General features: G+C 44.7%; 1 long non-coding RNA gene and 1 other non-coding gene across 2 annotated transcripts in view; both read right to left on the bottom strand.

The window, feature by feature from the left end:
• The window catches only part of LOC139747725 (uncharacterized), a 97840-nt gene that overhangs the window by 10825 nt on the left and 64656 nt on the right, over positions 1 to 22359 (bottom strand). The window lies entirely within an intron of this gene.
• On the bottom strand, positions 14167 to 14238 carry TRNAM-CAU (transfer RNA methionine (anticodon CAU)). The gene has a single exon. It is a non-coding gene; the product is annotated as a tRNA-Met (tRNA).

Below are 22359 nucleotides of genomic sequence, written 5' to 3'. Positions count from 1 at the left end.
GAAGTACTTATAGCAGAAAAGGTTTTTTGATATTCTTTTTACTTGTTTGGCTTCTCGGCTGTGTGAACTCTCAGACGTTTTACTAATTTACCTCTGTTATAGAATTGTTTTTGACATTCTGAACATTGATATGGCTTCTAGCCTGTGTGAACTCTTAAGTGTCTCACTAAATTACTTTTCTGAGAAAAACTTTTTTGACATTCTGATCATTGGTACGGCTTCTCGCCTGTGTGAACTCTCAAGTGTGTCACTAAATTACCTTTTTCAGAGAATTGTTTTAGACATTCTAAACATTGGTATGGCATCTCGCCCGTGTGAACTCTCAGGTGTGTCACTAACCTACTTTTAAAAGAAAAAGTTTTTTGACATTCTGAACATTGGTATGGCATCTCGCCCGTGTGATCTCTCAGGTGTCTCACTAATTTTCTTTTCTGAGAAATTTTTTTTGGCATTCTGAACATTGGTATGGCTTCTCGCCCGTGTGAACTCTCAGGTGTGTCACTAAACTACTTTTCTGAGAAAAATTTTTTTGACATTCTGTACATCGGTATGGCTTCTCGTCCGTGTGAACTCTCATGTGCGTCACTAACTTACTTTTAGAAGAAAAACTTTTTTGACATTCTGAACATTGGTATAGCTTCTCGCCCGTGTGAACTCTCAGGTACGTCACTAACTTACTTTTAGAAGAAAAACTTTTTTGACATTCTGAACATTGGTATGGGTTCTCACCAGTATGGATTCTCAAGTGTGTCTTTAAATCACATTTTTTAGAAAAATACTTTTGACACTCTGAACACTGATATTGCTTTTGTCCAATGTAAACTTTCATCTGCAACACTAAGTTGTTCTTACGGGAGAAGGTACTCTGGCATTCTTTACACTGATATGTCTTCTCAAAAGTATGTAATTTCATGTGCCTATGAAGATAGACATGTTTCGTAAAGCTTTTCTGACACTCAGGACATTTGAAGGGTTTTTCTTGTGTTTATGACCTTTCGTCTCCTGTTGTCAAAACTGTTTGAGGAGGTTTCGCTGCACGGAGAATATGTCCCTGGTTGTCCCTCCATGCTGCAGTCTTCTGTATCACCATAACATGTTTATAACACAGTGTAGCTCACCCTGTCAGTCAGCAACTGCCGTCCGGGACACCATTAGATGCTTTGCGAGTGAACACCAGAGAGAGACTGACCTTGGCTAGAGTGTGGGATATACAGGCAACTCACTCTCCACCCTACGTTGCCTCCAGTCCATTTCTCTCGTGGTTTTTACTATCTTTTTTATCCTCCGTCATCCAACATCTCTCGACCGTTAGGTTTGAACAATTTCTACCCCAGCTTCCCCAACCCATTCAGGAAAATTACTTCCTGAGGAGCGGAGGTTTGGTGTGGACCTGTTCTCACCTAACGGGGTTGAGACCCTCACATTCTTACCACTCCCGCCGAGCCTCCTGGGTTACCCTGTGATAGTGCAGGGTCCTCCCTGGTTGTGGTCCCTCACCTACGTTTCCTCAGCATTAGGACATTGATGCCATCATGCCTCCTGACATTAGTTTAAAATTGATTAAAACCGAAAGTCCCCCCCCCCCCCCACTGAGGTCCGTCCCAGTAGGGTTATTCAATCCCCTACTAATAAATATCTATATAAAATATATTTAAGCAAGGATAGCGATCCAGATGAGATCCTATCCAAGTTTACGACCATCCCCTTCAAGCTAGATGCATCGATAGTGCTAATAATATTGATGCATCTATCTTGTCACTTAACCCCATAGAGATAACTGAAGCCATAAATCAAGAAAACAGTGACATTAATTTCATCAACGTTTTCAAACTGAACACTTCAAGATCACTAAAAATACAATGCTCTAACTGGACCGAGACAGATCGCCTACTCTCCCGGGGAATCTTGTTTCCCATGATCTCAGTGCCTGCCAAATACCACAAACCTGACCAGTACCTCGATATACAAGGTTTTAAATGTCTACAACACGGACACGAGACTAAGAGCTACAAAGCTCAGCGCCAGACATGCAGTCAATGTGCGGAAACTGATCACGGTTTTCGTGAGTGTAAGGCTCAGGCAGCAACCTGTGTTAATTGTAAAGGTCAACACGTTGCTGTATCTGGGCAATGCCCACGAAAGTATGAGCAACTCCGCTTGGCGCGACAATCTCTCAAAACCTCCAGCTCGTCCCCTTCTACAAACCCTCACCTCTACGCAGCAGTTGCTGCTGCACCTCCGTCTGCCACCCAAGCTTCTCCATCCCAACCACAAACTCCTCCGACCTCCTCACCCTACAAGGAAGGATGCATGCGTGCTACCTCAAAGCACTGTTCTTGAGCAAGGAAGACAAGTGTGAATTTGTCATGATTTTCCACTTGCTGCCAGCACACATTAACCTGCCCAATGTACTTACTCCACCCGAACTCCTCACCTCCCCCGCCAACAGCCATCCTTCCCAGGCTCCTGTCACACGTCTCCCTGACCCCTAACGCAAATATGTCCCAGGATACTTCCAGTAACACTTCAAACTCTCCCCCAGCAACACAACCTGTCACCCTCCCAATACCTCCCCCGCACACAATAACACAACTCCATCCACCACCCTTCAACTCTACACCAACGACTCATCCATTTCTCCACTTACCAGTTCCTCTTCCACACTCACCAATCACAACTTCCGCTTCCCCTCGACCGTCCCTCCCGAACCTCCACTTCCCAATCCCTCCCCTCCTCCCCCACTCCTTCCCCTCCACCACCCCTCCTCTCGCACCTAACCCTCCCAGAGGAGCCACAGAACCTGACCCTGCCGACTCACCAGACAACCTACCTGCTTACAACGTCGACATTCGACTCGTCGACTATGACTCTCCCCCTCCCTAACCCCGCCCAGGAAGTTGCTGATCCAAGACCAGACAAACCTCCACCGAAGTTCACATGAAGACCCTCAACGGAATGCCAATGGCTGTCATCGAACACAGAAGTAAAAGAACGATAAATTTCCCAAAATCGTAAAATGCTTAAAATCTTGCAGTTTAATGTGCTCATCTACCACAATGGCCGTCATCTGGTTGCCACTCTCCTCGGAGAGAAAAGACCCGATGTTTTGATAATCAACAGCACATGTATCACTAATGGGTATAGAATTAGACACTACGGATATACATCCCGACAGTCTTCAGACGGTAGACACGAGGGAGTCGCCATTCTTACATGCAGTACTGTCGAACACGAATGATAACCACTTCATGGCGTCTCGAACACTTTCTAGCGGTAAACACAATACATGGCTTCATTATCTTGTGCACTACATACTCTCGACCCAACACTACCATTCCACTCCATGATCTCTACACAGTATTCAATCACACTCATATCCCAGTCTACCTTCTAGCTGACCTCAACGCCCAACACAGAACCTTCCACCACAACAGAAACAATTCTCACGGTGATGACCTATTCGCTTTATGCTCCTTCAAACGTCTCAACTTCCTAGGACCTTTCTTCCATATCATCTTCACTGGCCCTGGAGGAAAGGGCAGACCTGACCTTGTCTTCTCCAACAGAGCCAGCAATTATCTTCATTACTTTTTGTCTCCAGGACCACTGTGTTTCCGACCCAATCCTTCTCTTTCTTCACCTCTCATCTAACCCTATCCCCGTCCCACCGCCCTCACACTACCACTACAAAAAAAGCAGACTAGCGCAACTTCAAAGACACTTTTTCTAATTGCACTTACACAAACTATGAAAATCACCCAATAACACTAATAGACACAGAAATAGAACATATACACGAAACAATCACACAGGCAGCTAACATTTCTATCCCCAAATCTTCATTTACTTCAAGATACTCCTTCTTTCCCTCTCCCAAAACAACAAGACTTCTCTCGTGCTACCGTCGACGCTTTGAGCAAAACAGACATCGTTTGGGCCTAGTACGGTGGGACCTCACATCCCTACGAAACCACACACTCAACAGCCTTCTAGAAGACCACAATAGACACTGGAAATCTCTTATCACCACAACAGAACAACACCGAATCAAATCTCCTCAAGAGTTTTGGAACAGAATACGAAAACTCAAAGGAATACCGAAAACAGACTTTAATGGGCTAAATGACGACAACACTCTACACCATAACCCACAAGACATTTCCAACATTTTTCAAAAACACTGGGAAGGTATCTTTCACCCTCACCCCCCTCACCCTCTGGCGTGCGAAAACACTCAAATCGTCACGGAACACATACAAAACAGACCCAGTCACTTCTTCCCAGAACAGATCATACACCTCCAATCGCTTTCACACGACAACCTTCTCACAACTCCCATAAAATCGAACGAAGTCAAATTCCTCCTCCTCAGATCACCCAAAGTAGCACCAGGTAATTCAGGCATTGGTTACCAGCTACTTACACAACTCCCTAACAACACTATTAGAGCCAGCACCTTCCTCTTCAACGTGGCACTAGCCTCTGGCAATTTTCCCGCGGCCTTCAAAACAGCAACAACCACAATGATACCTAAACCCAACAAATCCAACAGAGACCCCATGAACTACAGACCCATCAGCCTACTTGAGTCCACTGGGAAGACATTTGAAAGAATCTTAAACAACAGACTTAGACAACACCTAACATACAATAACCTACTCTCACACAAACAGTTTGGCTTTCACCAACATCGCTCCACACAAGATGAACTCAACATCATTACGAACTACATAAGAAACAACACACGGACACACAAAATGACCGCACTCATCACAAAAGATGTTGAAAAATCCCTTGACACCGTGTGGCACGATGGATTGAGGTATAAACTAAGCACCCAATTCCAACTCCCACGACCCACCATTAAGCTTCTCTCTAACTATCTTAGCAACAGAAAAACCCGAATCAAATACAGAAACACTTACTCAAACTACTTCTTCCTCAATGCCGGTGTATCTCAAGGCTCCGTGCTGGCCCCTACTCTTTACACACTCTACTCAAATGATCTTTCCAGTCCTATACACCTGGACTCCATCACTCTCCAATATGCAGATGATATTACTCAACTGATCACAGCCGTAACCCTCACACACTTAATCAGCAGAACCCAACAGGAAATTAACCACGTTTCGCTCTGGGAGTTACAATGGAAGATTAAAACAAATCCTTCAAAATCCAACATAACCTACTTTAATGTATGTCAGAGATACAACATAAGTAATGTCTACCTACACTCCCGTATACACCGACATTTACCCATTCCCATCTCAAACACCAACACTGTGCTGGGCCTAAACTATGATGTATACCTGAGAATGAGCCGACATATTCAGTCTAGAGCGGCTATTGCGAGAGCAGAGTTCGCGAAATTGTATAGATTTAGAGAGGCGCAATTCAAAGCCAAATTGCACCTCTATAAAGCATTAATAGGATCACTTATCACTTATGCCCCTTCAGCTCTTGAACTCAGAGCCAAACCCAAAATCCGTGCACTCCAAATCATTCAGAACAAAGCTCTACGTTGGGTTTTTAACATCAAATGGCACGAGTTCATCAGGAACACAGAACTTCACGAGAGAGCACGAATCCCTCCATTAAACATCTATTGGAGGAAATTGTTTGAAAGACAAGTGGAGCGATTTCAAATACATCATACTCACTGGATTGATTACTTCAACAATCTCCTGGGTATAGACCATCCAGGTAACATGTTTAATATACAACCTGGACAACATCCAGTGACCATATATTAAAAACTAAAAATCACTATAGATCTTGCTGCTAAGTCCGTGCGGGGAACGCCTTGGTAAAATCAGTGTCCATCAGCCAGAGATACGATCCATTTCCTCCTATATTAAAAAGAAAAGAAAAAAACTTGCCCTCCACTCATCATCTTTGACCTGCTCATCCTATTATTCCTGTGCAAGCTGGGTCAAGACTTGGCTCTTTTTCTCCCTCTAAAATTCACTTCCTCTAACAATTTCTTGCTCTTCCCCCCACTCTTTTTTCCGCTCTTCCTTGGAAGGGACCTTTCTATCATCGGATTCCCTTCTTTTCTTGCCATTCGAGAAGGTTCTTGCTGCTCCTGTTTCGGCCACGTGGTTGATGGAGGATTAACCGCCAGATCCCACGAAGAGAGAAGAAAGAAGAGAGAAGACAGAAGAGGGAAGAAAGAAGACAGAAGACAGAAGAAAGAAGACAGAAGACAGAAGAAAGAAGACAGAAGACAGAAGAAAGAAGACAGAAGACAGAAGAAAGAAGACAGAAGACAGAAGAAAGAAGACAGAAGACAGAAGAAAGAAGACAGAGGAGAGAAGAAAGAAGACAGAGGAGAGAAGAAAGAAGAAAGAAGACAGAAGAGAGAAGAAAGAAGACAGAAGAGAGAAGACGGAAGAAAGAAGTGGATTGTAACGTTGCCTCCCGCGTTGGTCCTTCCCGCGGGAGACCGTTACGGTGACGACGCCGGCAGGCTGTTCCCTCACCACCCTCGCTGCTCCCCACACCCCCGCGTTGCCTCCACTCCATCTTCACATGTCTTTTTATTTTCTATTTTTTATCATCCATCATCCATCTCTCGACCGTTTGGCTTGAGCAATCTCTACCCCAGCTTCCCCACCCCATTCTGGAAAACTCATTTTCCTGAGGAGTGGAGGCTGGAGTGGACCTGTTCTCACCTGACGGGGTGGAGACCCTCACACTATCTCTTACCTCTCCCCTACCTTGGACCGTCGAGCCTCCCTCACTCACGTTTTCTCGCACTAGGACACTGATGCCACCAACATGCCGCCCGACATACGTCTAAAATCCCTCAAAACTGATTGTCTCCCTCCTTCCACGTTCGAACTCCTGTCCATCGTCTTTAAGACCACTGAGATCCGTCCTACTAGGGTCATTCAATTCCCCTCGAACAAATACCAGTTTAAGATTTGCTTGGGCAAAGATAGTGATTTAGATGGAATCCTATCTAAGCCTCTCCTTGATGAACTAGCTAAAAAAACTACCAAATCGTTCAGGACCGCTGCCCCTTCAAGCTAGATGTACTATTATTGCCTACAATGTTGATGAATCTATCTTGTCCCTCAGCCCTTCGGAGATTGTTGAAGCCATCAATGGCGAAAACAATGACGTTAATGTCATCAACGTCTATAAACCGAATAACTCCAGATCAATAAAGATACAATGTTCAAACCCGACTGAGGCCGATCGCCTGCTCTCCCGGGGAGTCCTGTTCCCCATGATCTCTGTGCCTGCAAAATCCCTGAAGAAAGATGAACATCTCGACGTACAACAATGTTTCAAATGTCTGAAATACGGACATGAGACTAAGAACTGTAAAGAACCCCACCAAACCTGTAGTCAATGAGCGGAAACTGGTCATGGTTTTCGTGAGTGCAAGGCTCAGGCAGCGAAGTGTGTCAACTGTAAAGGTGAACACGTTGCTGTATCTGGGCTGTGCCCACGTAAGAAGGAGCAACTCCGCGCAGTGCGTCAGGCACAAAAATCCAACTCGCCCCCTTCCACAAACCCTCACCTCTACGCAACAGTTGCTGCTGCTGCTCCTCCCCCTGCCACCCAAGCTTCTCCTATCCCAACTACTAATTCTTCAGACCTCCTCACCCTACAAGGTAGGATGCATGCGTGCTACCTAAAAGCGTTGTTCATGAGCGGGGAAGATAAGTCGGAATTCATCAGAATTTTCGATTTGCTTCTTGCTCATAACAACCTACCCAATGTACGAACTCCACCTGAACTCCTCAGCTCCCCCGCCACCAACCATCCCTCACCGACCCCTGTCTCGTCCGCCACCCTGACCCCTAACGAAAACGTATCCCAGGAGACCCCCAGTAACACTTCCAACTCTCCCCCAACTACTCAACCTGTCACCCTCCCAACTTCCAATACCCCCTCCGCACCCTCTAGCACAACTCCATCCACAACCCCCCCAACCCAACACCAACAATCCTACTGTCTCTCCAAATACCGATTCCTCTCCCACCCTCACCGTCCCAACTTCCACCACCACGACAGTTCCCCCAGAACCTCCACTCACCAATCCCCCCCTCCCCCCTCCCCCTCCCTCCGTCCCCTACCTAACCCTCCCAGAGGAGCCCCAGCACCTGACCCTGCCGACACACCAGACAACCCACCAACGGTCAACCTTGACCTTCAACTCGTCGACAATGATCCTCTCCCCTCCCCTCTCCCCTCTCCTGACCCCTCACCAGATATATCCCGACCCAAGACTAGAAACATGATACAAGTGAAACACTCAAACGGCGCGTCAACGGCCTTCATCGACAACAAACACAGAAGGACTATAAACTTCCATAAGTCGTAAAATGCTAAAAATCTTACAGTTTAACGTGCACAGCTATCACAATGGCCGTCATCTGATTGCCACTCTCCTCGAAGAGAAGGGACCCGATGTTGTGATACTTAACATCACATGTATCACCAACGGATACAAAATTAGACATTACGGGTATACATCACGACAGTCTCCAGACAGTAGACACGAGGGAGTCGCCATTCTCGTACGCAACACCATCGAACACGAATACCTCGCCATCTCATGGCAATACGAACACTTTCTAGCAGTTAAGGTAAACACAATACATGGCTTCATTATCTTCTGCACTACATACTCTCGACCCAACACTACCATTCCACTCCATGATCTCTACACAGTATTCAATTACACACATATCCCAGTCTACCTTCTAGCTAACCTTAACGCCCAACACAGAACCTTCCACCACAACAGAAACAATTCTCATGGTGATGACTTATTCACTTTATACTCTTACAAACGTCTTAACTTCCTTGGACCTTACTTCCACACTGTCTTCACTGGCCCAGGAGGAAAAGGCAGACCTGACCTTGTCTTCTCCAACAGAGCCAGTAATTATCTTCATAATTTCTTGTCTCCAGGACCACTGTGTGGTTCCGACCACATCCTATCTTTCTTCATCTCTCGTCTAACCCTATCCTCGTCCCATCACCCTCACACTACCACTACAAAAGAGTAGACTGGGAGAGCTTCAAAGACACTCTCTCCAACTACACTTACACCACAAACTACGAAAATCACCCAATAACACTAATAGACACAGAAATAGAACATATACACGAAAGAATCACACAGGCAGCTGACATTTCTATTCCCAAATCTTCATTTACTTCAAGATACTCTTTCCCTTCTCCCAAAACAACAAGACTTCTCTCGTGCTACTGTCGCAAAACAGACTTCGTTTGGGCCTAGTACAGTGGTACCTCACATCCCTACGAAAACACACACTCAACAGCCTTCTAGAAGACCACAATAGACACTGGAAATCTCTTATCACTACAACAGAACTACACGGGACCAAATCTCCTCAAGAGTTTTAGAACAGAATCCGAAAACTCAAAGGAATATCAAAAACAGACTTTAATGGGTTAAATGACTACAACACTCTACACCATAACCCACAAGACATTGCCAACATTTTTCAAAAACACTGGGAAGTTATCTTTCACCCTCACCCCCTCACCCTCTGGCGTACGAAAACACACAAATTGTCACACAACACATACAAAACAGACCCAGTCACTTCTACCTAGAACAGATCATACACCTCCAATCGCTTTCACACGACCACCTTCTCACAACTCCCATAAGATCGAACGAGGTCAAATTCCTCCTCCTCAAATCACCCAAAGTAGCACCAGGTAATTCAGGCATTGGTTACCAGCTACTTACACAACTCCCTAACAACACTATTAGAGCCATCACCTTCTTGAACGCGGCACTAGCCTCTGGCTATTTTCCCGCGGTCTTCAAAACAGCAACAACCACAATGATACCTAAACCCAACAGATCCAACAGAGACCCCATGAACTACAGACCCATCAGCCTACTTGAGTCCACTGGGAAGACATTTGAAAGAATCATAAACAACAGACTTAGACAACACCTAACAAACAACAACCTACTCTCACACAAACAGTTTGGCTTTCACCAACATCGCTCCACACAAGATGAACTCAACATCATTACGAACTACATAAGAAACAACACACGGACACACAAAATGACCGCACTCATCACAAAAGATGTTGAAAAAGCCTTTGACACCGTGTGTGCCGGCACGATGGATTGAGGTACAAACTAAGCACCCAATTTCAACTCCCACGACCCGCCATTAAACTTCTTTCTAACTATCATAGCAACAGAAAAACCCGAATCAAATACAGAAACACTTACTCAAACTACTTCTTCCTCAATGCCGGTGTATCTCAAGGCTCCGTGCTGGCCCCTACTCTTTACACACTCTACTCAAATGATCTTTCCAGTCCTATACACCTGGACTCCATCACTCTCCAATATGCAGATGATATTACTCAACTGATCACAGCCGTAACCCTCACACACTTAATCAGCAGAACCCAACAGGAAATTGACAACGTTTGGCTTTGGGAGTTAAAATGGAGGATTAAATCAAATCCTGCCAAATTCAACATATCTTACTTTAACGTACGTCAGAGATACAACATAAGTAATGTCTACCTACACTCCCGTATACACCGACATTTACCCATTCCCATCTCAAATACCAACACTGTCCTGGGCCTAAACTATGATGTACACCTGAGAATGAAGCGACATATACAGTCTAGAGCGGCTATTGCGAGAGCGGAGCTCACGAAATTGTATAGATTCAGAGAGGCGCAATTCAAAACCAAATTGCACCTCTACAAAGCATCAATACGACCTCTTATCACATGCGCCTCTTTAGCTCTCGAACTCAGAGCCAAATCCAACATCCGTGCACTCCAAATCATTCCGAACAAAGCTCTACGTTGGGTTTTTAACATCAAATGGCACGAGTTCATCAGGAACACAGAACTTCACGAGAGAGTACGAATCCCTTCTCTAAACATCTACTGGAGGAAATTGTTTGAAAGACAAGTAGAGCAATTTCAAATACATCATACTCACTGGATTGATTACTTCAACAATCTCCTAGGAATAGACCATCCAGGTAACATGTTTAATATACAACCTGGACAACATCCAGTGACCATATATTAAAAACTAAAAACCACTATAGATCTTGCTGCTAAGTCCGTGCGGGGAACGCCTTGGTCAAATCAGTGTCCATCGGCCAGAGATAAGATCCATCTCCTTCTATATCCCTTCAAAAAAATAATGATAATGATACTAATAAAAGAAATGAAAAATACAAAAAAATGAAATAGAATAAGTTGATAAAGAAATAAACAGAAAAAAACTAAAATAAAACCTTGGCCTCCACTCATCATCTCCGCCCTGCTTATCCTATTTTTCCTACACAAGCTGGGTTAAGCCCTGGCTCTTTTCCTCCCTCTAAAGGTCACTTCCTCTAACAATTCTTGCTCTTCCCCCCCTCTCTTCTCCCGCCCTTCCTTGGACGGGACTTTTCTATCATCATCATCATCAGATGGGAGGCAGGTTTGGGACGAGACTCAGGCCGAAGAGGAGAGAAAAGCTTGGGACGAGAGTCAAGCAGGAGAGGAGAGAGAGGCTTGGGACGAGAGTCAGGCAGGACAGGAGAGAGAGGCTTGGGACGAGAGTCAGGCAGGACAGGAGAGAGGGGCTTAGGACGAGAGTCAGGCAGGACAGGAGAGAGAGGCTTGGGACGAGAGTCAGGCAGGACAGGAGAGAGAGGCTTGGGACGAGAGTCAGGCAGGAGAAGAGAGAGAGGCTTGGGACGAGAGTCAGGCAGGAGAAGAGAGAGAGGCTTGCTACGAGAGTCAGGCAGGAGAAGAGAGAGAGGCTTGGGACGAGAGTCAGGCTGGACAGGAGAGAGGGGCTTGGGACGAGAGTCAGGTCGGAGAGGAGAGAGAGGCTTGGGACGAGAGTCAGGCAGGACAGGAGAGAGGGGCTTAGGAAGAGAGTCAGGTCGGAGAGGAGAGAGAGGCTTGGGACGAGAGTCAGGCAGGACAGGAGAGAGGGACTTGGGACGAGAGTCAGGCAGGACAGGAGAGAGGGACTTGGGACGAGAGTCAGGCTGGACAGGAGAGAGAGGCTTGGGACGAGAGTCAGGCAGGACAGGAGAGAGGGACTTGGGACGAGAGTCAGGCAGGACAGGAGAGAGGGGCATAGGACGAGAGTCAGGCAGGACAGGAGAGAGAGGCTTGGGACGAGAGTCAGGCAGGACAGGAGAGAGAGGCTTGGGACGAGAGTCAGGCAGGACAGGAGAGAGAGGCTTGGGACGAGAGTCAGGCTGGACAGGAGAGAGAGGCTTGGGACGAGAGTCAGGCAGGAGAAGAGAGAGAGGCTTGCTACGAGAGTCAGGCAGGACAGGAGAGAGAGGCTTGGGACGAGAGTCAGGCAGGACAGGAGAGAGGGACTTGGGACGAGAGTCAGGCAGGACAGGAGAGAGAGGCTTGGGACGAGAGTCAGGCAGGACAGGAGAGAGAGGCTTGGGACGAGAGTCAGGCTGGACAGGAGAGAGGGGCTTAGGAAGAGAGTCAGGTCGGAGAGGAGAGAGAGGCTTGGGACGAGAGTCAGGCAGGACAGGAGAGAGAAGTTTGGAAGAGAGTCAGGCAGGACAGAAGATACAGGCTTAGGAAGAGAGTCAGGTCGGAGAGGAGAGAGAGGCTTGGGACGAGAGTCAGGCTGGACAGGAGAGAGAAGTTTGGAAGAGAGTCAGGCAGGACAGAAGATACAGGCTTAGGAAGAGAGTCAGGTCGGAGAGGAGAGAGAGGCTTGGGACGAGAGTCAGGCAGGACAGGAGAGAGGGGCTTGGGACGAGAGTCAGGCAGGACAGGAGAGAGAGGCTTGGGACGAGAGTCAGGTAGGACAGGAGAGAGAGGCTTGGGACGAGAGTCAGGCAGGACAGGAGAGAGGGGCTGGGGGTGAGAGTCAGGCAGGACAGGAGAGAGGGGCTGGGGGTGAGAGTCAGGCAGGAGAGGAGAGGCACCACGTCAGTCTCACGTCCCCTTACACAAGTCATCAAGTCCAGTCTCTCCTTTGCCACTCCAAACCTCCAGCCTGACCCAACAACACTGTGGTCTGCATGATGGAAGCACACATGAAATATTCACAAGAATTTCCTTCTCTACACTTGCCTCCAGAACTTTCTTTTATGCTTGTAGGTCCAAAGGTTTACTCTAGGCCTTAGCACAGACACCACTGAGATCACCAGCCGGTCAAATGTATACTGTAAACACATAATGACAAAGGAAAACATACTTACGGTTACATACATGCATGCAAGTATAACCTTAATGGTCAGGTCAAAGGCCAGGCCATCATAATACCGGAAGGTCGCACCGTCGTGTTCAGCCACACAGATCTTTCAGAGCTTCATGCCTGAGTACGATACCACATTACCAGCTTCCAATATTATACTACCTTTCCCGCCACACCACACAACAGCCTCACCTTAATGTCATGCAACATCAACATTTATATTTGGTCTCTGACGACAACCCCGCCACCACCAGCAGACCCATGCAGGCCCCCATGTCACTTACGTCACTACAGTTTCCAGGCACCACGTGGCATTTTAGTGGCTGTTAATTACCACTCCTCTGACTCAGGCAGCTTTCTTACCTACCTGTCTCACCCAGACGTTGTCTGCTGGCTCTCACTCCACAAACATACAACCTCTCCTTCCCAGACATAACACATCACAACACCTTACTCCCACCACTTTGATCTTTTTCTTCCTGACAATATATTTCTCTGCGGAGAGCGTTACGCGCTTGCCCTGCCTTTTGGCAAAATCTCGTTAGATGAACCTATGTGAGAGAATTCCCCCCCCCCTCTCTCTCTCTCTCTCTCTCTCTCTCTCTCTCTCTCTCTCTCTCTCTCTCTCTCTCTCTCTCTCTCTCTCTCTCTCTCTCTCTCTCTCTCTCTCTCCAGCCAGCCACTATGAATGTAGATTGCGTGACTGAGTGAGAGCGATGAAGTTCTTGCCATATGACGGCGAGCCACTCTGCACACCACACACCCCCCCACCCACCCAGCACATATCAACTTGCCTCTTGGCTGAGAGAGAGAGAGAGAGAGAGAGAGAGAGAGAGAGAGAGAGAGAGAGAGAGAGAGAGAGAGAGAGAGAGAGAGAGAGAGAGAGAGGGAGAGAGAGAGAGAGACTACCTACGAGTATTTACGATCACAAAAAATACGGAAAAGAAAGGCCCCGCCGGGAATCGAACCCGGACCAACTGTTTATGAGGCAGATGTGATAACCACTACACCACGGAGCCACTTGTCAGTGGCGGAAGAATCTCTTATATATTAACAAACGTGGCTGAGGACTTAAAGAATCTGTTACAAACATAATGGTTATTGTGATAAATGATTTGTTTATGATAAATGTATATTGTGTTGCATTATAATGTTTGTTAAGAACCAAGATCTTTAAGCCAGAATCCTTAAGATTATATAAGAAATAATAAAAACGTGTTAGAAACATAAAAAAGATTATGACTACAAAAGAACAGAATTCATTATCATGTGGATACCTAAGTGAAAATGTAACACAAGGAGCTAGTTTAATGCAGGAGTATTTCATCTTTTAACAAAATATTTACCTCTACCTCCCTTATCTTTCGTCATCATTTCTTATGTTTACTATCAAGAAATGTCTTTTATCTAACATGAAAATTCTGTATAGGTATTTGATTAATGTTCTCCAACGACGCGTTGTATAACTCTTCGTTAGTGAAGTTCATTTCGTGTAATGGATCATGCATTACAAAGTTGTGTCTATCCACACAAGTGTTACACGTCCCAGGTAAAGATATATTCTAGAGATAGTGTATATCTAACATATATATGTGTTTTATAAATATTTGTAAAAAGTTTTCCTGAGGGACAATACCTAAGACTTTCGTATTAAAGTTGATCAGTTGTAAGTGATCAAGCATTACAAAGGTGTGTCCATTACCACAGGTGCTACTGATCCCGGGTAAAGGTATTTCATCATCTTTGTATCTTTAACCTTTCTAGTTATAGATGTTTCATCCCTGATTCCATCCTCACAATGGATGTATGTGGTTTGTGTTGTCTTAACATATCATTAGTCAGTTGAAGTGGAGAACATGCTCCACAGCCTAGCCACTCTACTCTGTCTTCCACATGCTATTCAAGAGGTGTTACCGGATTCCGCCTATAAGTGTTTACACCGGGGTAACAAGTTACCTCCGGACGGCTTCTTCTTTTATTACTTTTGATGATTTGAAAACTTGGGTATCGTATTTGTTTTATTGATATCGCTAAGATTGGTGACATTCACTAATATTCTGTATTTGTCATTTAATAAATTTGAGATTATCAAACTTGATCGTTTGTGTCTTGTTGATGCTATTATACGTTTTTCTTCAGAAAATGATTTAATCTAATTCATAAAGAATGTTTTTAAGGAAAACGTTAATGATTTATCTATGATTCTTATCACGACAAAATTAGAAAGTCTACTTTTCAAATTATACTCGCTGGATCTTACTAGAGTTTTGAAGAATAGAAACTCATAACATGTGCAGATAATAACTACATTACTATTCTGTATGCAGTATCATCTTAATATGTAAAACCCGGATAAAAAGATTGTAATATGAAATTTGATGGTATTATGTTTAGGTTGTTGAAGATGTTACTGATTTCTACATGTAAAACATTTATGTTATCTGCAAAATAGAAATCTTTATGTTAGATATGTTAATTCTACCGGTTTCACGTTACATACATTTCTCTACCCTGCGCTCTAGAAAAGTTATGGGATTTTATTCATTATCGCATAAGATAATCTGCATGAATATAATATCCCATGTATTTCAATAGAAATCCACAAGGAAAATGCACTTTTGCCATCTGTATTCTATGGTGATCATTGATAACTTCCTAGATTAAGGAACTGTAATTCATTACTTGGGAAGTAAATCCTTCGTCCATCACAATATACCGTAAGAGTGTCTAAGGCTCACCCTAGCTGGGGTTTACATTGTTGAACAACGTAATGCTTTTTGGTCGGTTTAGGTTTCTTAATTGTTGACTACAGGGACGAGTTTATAAGGAAGTGAGGAATTTGGGAAGGGTTTATTGATGGGTGCCGGGAGTGTGGTGATGATGATGAAGGATCAGAGAAAATATATTATGTCGGACGGAAGTCAATAGATCCTGGTGCTCGACCCAGAACCTTGACTAATCGTCTATAAGAAAGTGGTTGTTTATGTTTGGCCAAGTCCCAGCTTGGCAGGGGCTCTGGTCTTATGACACACTGTTATCTGGCTTTATTTGTCATGAAGATATTTTTTATGGGTTGAATTGATAAGAATGTTAATGAGGAGTTAGAAATTTATCTACTCACGCTGTTGATAGAACATATATCGACCATGTAGATTTTCATGTGAAGTTTGTACGTTTTATAATTCTTTTAGTGGAAACCAGTTGTCTTAATTTGTAATCATGTCTGATAGTAAATCCTATGAATAAATAAATAATTTTTTCAGGTAAATAATCTCTTCATGTTTATCTGTTTATCCAATAGTGGCTTGTGTCAGTGTGTCTGTCCCTCAGTATAGCAAGTCAAGCATTACTCCACCGTACAACAACTACAACATGGCTTGTGTCAGTGTGTCTGTCCCTCAGTATAGCAAGTCAAGCATTACTCCACCGTACAACAACTACAAGGTCACAAATGAGGGGACAAATAACATATAGGTTGGGTCACGGAAAATGCCTAATGAGCTGAGGAAAAGGAAGGACATTACATACACTGGCTTTATCAGTGAATCATTTTGTGATGGTTGTGAAATATTGGTCATGTGTAGAAGATGGTCCTTGTACATGAATCATGCTATATATTAGTTTCATAATATGTTATAATGGTATATCTAGCTGGTGAACTGATATGTGATATGATAAATGTAATCTTGTTCTGAACTCTTTAGAAATATCACCTTTGAAATCTATATCTATTTCTCTCACGACTTAAAACTATATTTTCTAGTTTGATGCGGCTCCTGGCGCTCAACTTTCAAGTTTAACAATTACCACCGTATGTCACCTCTTCTTTGGGATCAGGTAAACGATCTATCTTTCCAATTCCTCCAAAAGAATCTTTTGTTGATGAAATTCTTCGTCGTCTGCTTCACCAGACTGGTTTAAGAGGCGTCCGTCTGTGAGTCTAAAGTGGACGATTCTATACAAAGGGACTTTCTCCTGTCCTTCCCTTCATATTGACATATATAAACTTCCGTCAGACAGATACGGTCTTTCTCTTCCCACATATAAACTGATGGTTTTTACAACATCACTGACTGAAGCTCTACAGAAAAGGCTTCAAGGAAATATATCACTAATATGTAAGGATTATTAAGCTATTACTCGTGGGATTACATGACAAGAAGCTGTACGGTTTATATCACCGTCATGTTCACTAGAGAGGGAGACACTACGGTATCTCACCGCCATGTTCACTAGAGGGAGAAACCATTATCTCTCAACGTCATGTTCTCCACAGAGAGACACCATTACTCTCATCTTTATGTTCACTACAGAGGGAGACACCACTATCTTTCACCGTCATGTTCACTACAGAGGGAGACACTACTATCTCTCAACGTCATGTTCACTACAGAGAGACACCACTATCTCTTACCATCATCTTCACTACAGAGGGAGACACCACTATCTCTCACCGTCATGTTCACTACAGAAGAAGAGAACATAGTCTCTCACCATCATCTTCACTACAGAGTGAGACACCACTATCTCTCACCGCCATGTTCACTACAGAAGAAGAGAACATAGTCTCTCACCATCATCTTCACTACAGAGGGAGACACCACTATCTCTCACCGTCATGTTCACTACAGAGGGAAACACTACTATCTCTCACCGTCATGTTCGCTGGAGGGAGAAACCACTATCTCTTACCGTCATGTTCATTACAGAGGAAGAAACCACTATCTTTCACCGCCATGTTCACCAGAGGGAGAAACCACTATCTCTCAACGTCATGTTAACTACAGAGAGACACCACTATCTCTCATATTCATGTTCACTACAGAGGGAGACACCACTACCTCTCACCATCATGTTCACTACAGAAGAAGAGAACATAGTCTCTCACCGTCATCTTCACTACAGAGGGAGACACCACTATCTCTCACCGTCATGATCACTAGAGGGAGAAACCACTCTCTCTCTCAATGTCATGTTCACTACAGAGAGATATCACTATCTCTCACCTTCGTCTTCACTACAGAGGGAGAAACAACTATCTCACCGTCATATTCACAACAGAGAGATACCACTATCTCTCATCTTCATGTTCACTACAGAAGGAGACACCACTATCTCACCGTCATGTTCACTACATAGGAAGAGAGTATAGTCTCTCATCATCATGTTCTCTACTGAGGGAAACACCACTATCTCTCACGGTCATGTTCATTACAGAGGGAGACACAACTATCTCTAACCGTCATGTTCACTACAGAGGGAGAAACCGCTATCTCTCACCGTCATGTTCACTACAGAAGGAGAAAACTATCTCTTACCGTCATGTTCACTACGGAGGGAGACACAACTATCTCTCACCATCATGTTCACTACAGATGGAGAGACAAATGTCTCACCTTCATGCTCAAAACAGAGACACCACTATCGCCGTCATGTTCACTACAGAGTTAGAAACCACTATCTCCCACCGTCATGTTCACTACAGAGAGATACCACTATCTCTCACCATCATGTTCACTACAGAGAGACACCACTATCTCTCACCATCATGTTCACTACAGAGGGAGACACCATTATCTGTCACCGTCATGTTCACTACGGAAGGAGACACCACCAGAAGCACTGTCATCTTCACTACGCTCCTTGTCTTCAATATACCCCTACAGGTCCTATGCATATATTTACCATTCCCTCAACTGGACACGTCATGATCTTTACACCATTATCTTCCCTACATGGTACATATCATCACGTATCTCCACTACGTTCAGGGAGAGCTAGAGTCAAGATCTTCAGATAACTTCACTATATTTAATATAAACAAGTCCATAAAGTTTACCTCAGTGGTCCATCATCTACTGTACAGTTATATCTCAAGAAATATTTTCTTGGATTGCTTCACTGCCTCACCGGCTCTCCAAAAGTTTTTCTTGGATTGTTTCGCTGCCTCACCCGCTAGCTGAACAGGGTCCACATTAAGAGCTACTACACAAAGGGCGCTCACCCTTACAGAAGCGACAGACGGCACACAATGGCACGGCCACACGTGACCAGGGATGGGGTCGTGAGCCTCTACCTGGCCTACCCTCCCGTGGCAAGCACCATGCCTGACCTCTCCGGCCTCCCCTCCGTCATGTGTGACGAAAGGGGCTACATCACTGTCACAGTCAACGGCAAGCAGTGCCAGTTGTTGGTCGACTCAGGGTCCAACCATGCCTACGTTTTCCACGACATGGCCATGGAACTGGGCCTGCTTGGTGATGTGGTCCGCTATGAAGAGTACGAGATCCTCACCTGGAACGGTGTCGTCCCGTGCAACGTCGGCGTCATCCCCAGCGTCCCCATCGTGCTGGAGAACGGCCTGCGGTTCCACTGCGAACTCTGGTACTTGCCGCCCATAATCGAGTACGACTTCATCGTGGACAGAGTCACGTTGAGCCGACTCAGGGCCGTCCAGGTGTTCGAGAAGACGCACTCAGAGTTCTTCTTCAAGGACGAGAGCGTGATGGACCAGCAGCCACCCGAAACCGACCCAGACCAGAAGCTGGCCAATGTGCTCACACTGCACGGCCACCTGACCCCAGACCTGACGGACCCTCCTCTTGTGGTCTACGTGGATACTGGCGCCGACGATTCCTACATCTCCGAGAAACTTGCTCGCTCCCTGGCGCCCCACGGGAGACGTGGGGCCAACGGTATAAGCGCCCTTAAGATTCACATGGAGGGCCGCCACTCCCTCCTCGAGCAAGTCTACACGGGAGACGACAGTGTTGACATCACCATCGGCAAGTCCTTCCTGATCCAGTATAACGGAGTCATCGACTTCGATACCAACACCTTGTACGTTAGATCGGAGGACGGCAGCGTGTATCAGATCCAGACTAGTACCGACCAAGGAAGACCCGAACAACCCGGAGAGACTGCCACTAAGAAGAAGAGGCGGCGGCGTAGGAGGAGGAGGAGGAGAAGGAGGCGGGGACGAAGGAACCACCAGCAGTGATGAGGATAGGAAGGGTCGGGGATACTAGAAGCGAACTCGGGATGATTCATAAATCATTATGCGCCAATCCCCTTGTATGTTTCCCTTCAAACATTTAGTTCTATAAAAGTCTCATACGTAAGACACATTCTACTGTTGTATAGTAGTCTATGATGGAAACAATGATTTAATCATGACTGGGTTTCCTTGATTATATTAAGAAGAAATCTGAGAATAAATCGCTCGTGGCATAGAAAAGTTCCTAACATTTATGAGTCCCATCCATAGGGATGAAAAAAAAAATAAGAAAAATACATCCATTCTGTTGGGTGCCATAAACATGGCACAAATGGACCCTAAGTCGAACTGCTGACCTCCTAGTGGTAGGGTCCGGGCAACTTTGAGGGAACATTAACCTTCAAAGGCTAACAGCAGTCGCACAAAAACAATAAATATTAATCATTATTAGTCATTTACAATAATCATAGACGATGGTTATAGCCTCGCCCGTTTATCATCTCATTCGCTGTGAACGAAATCATAGGCGACTCTGATTCCACCTACATCTATCAGTTTACCTATTTATTCAACCATCTAACTATCTGTCTATCGTCCTTGTTTGAAGATTTTCTGTATCATGTAAATCTCAGCCATTGAAATGTCCTGAGATCAATGTCGTAGTGAACAAATGAATTCTAGTTTGGACTGAAATAGCCCCGTTTTTGCATCTTCCTTCACCATTTGTCCACCATTTATTCCCGGTAAGGATTTACGAACTAACTTCTGAGTCGTATTACAAACATATGAAACAAGTCACCAACTCACTGTTTTGTTCATATTTTTTGCTATATTACATGTGTCAGTTTGTAACTGTAATCATCGGATGAATATCTTTATATATTTTGCTGCTGTTTCAGTTCCTAATAAACCCGACCTTGTTTTCATCATGTAACATGCAGTTCAAGAAGAAAGGCTATAGATGAGAAAAATCCAGTTACATAAGTTCAATTAATTAGATTACACGCAGAATATTAGGCCTTCTTGACCGACACCATTTTAGACGTAATGGTTGCTCGATCATCGGCCGTTGACATAAAGAAAGAAAAACAAAATAATGTTTAGTAAAACTATATCAGTACAAATCCAATGTATCGTATGTACTGATATGAAAGATAATATATAGTCTGTATTGATATCAAAGACAATATAGGCAGCAAGTATGAATTTTTCCTTTATAAATGGAAGATCATGATTGCCACTGCGATCTCGACCTGCCGTTTTCTTAATGAAATGTACGTCTCCTGAGAACGAGGCGAGGCGACCGACGCTCACGTCTGGCTCGACCCAATTTGAGCATATATATATATATATATATATATATATATATATATATATATATATATATATATATATATATATATATATATATATATATATATATATATATTTATATTTATTTATTATTTTGCTTTGTCGCTGTCTCCCGCGTTTGCGAGGTAGCGCAAGGAAACAGACGAAAGAAATGGCCCAACCCACCCCATACACAATGTATACACACACACGTCCACACACGCAAATATACATACCTATACATCTCAATATACACATATATATACGTACACAGACACATACATATATACCCATGCACACAATTCACACTGTCTGCCCCCATTCACTCCCATCGCCACCTCGCCACACATGGAATACCTTCACCCTCCCCCCTCGTGTGTGCGAGGTAGCACTAGGAAAAGACAACAAAGGCCCCATTCGTTCACACAGTCTCTAGCTGCCACGCAATAATGCCCGAAACCACAGCTCCCTTTCCACATCCAGGCCCCACACAACTTTCCATGGTTTACCCCAGACGCTTCACATGCCCTGATTCAATCCACTGACAGCACCTCAACCCCAGTATACCACATCTATCCAATTCACTCTATTCCTTGCCCTCCTTTCACCCTCCTGCATGTTCAGGCCCCGATCACACAAAATCTTTTTCACTCCATCTTTCCACCTCCAATTTGGTCTCCCACTTCTCGTTCCCTCCACCTCCGACACATATATCCTCTTGGTCAATCTTTCCTCACTCATTCTCTCCATGTGCCCAAACCATTTCAAAACACCCTCTTCTGCTCTCTCAACCACGCTCTTTTTATTTCCA

This window comes from Panulirus ornatus, chromosome 70, assembly GCF_036320965.1.
Source record: "Panulirus ornatus isolate Po-2019 chromosome 70, ASM3632096v1, whole genome shotgun sequence".
Taxonomy (NCBI): domain Eukaryota; kingdom Metazoa; phylum Arthropoda; class Malacostraca; order Decapoda; family Palinuridae; genus Panulirus; species Panulirus ornatus.
This window is presented reverse-complemented; position numbering and strand designations above follow the sequence as displayed.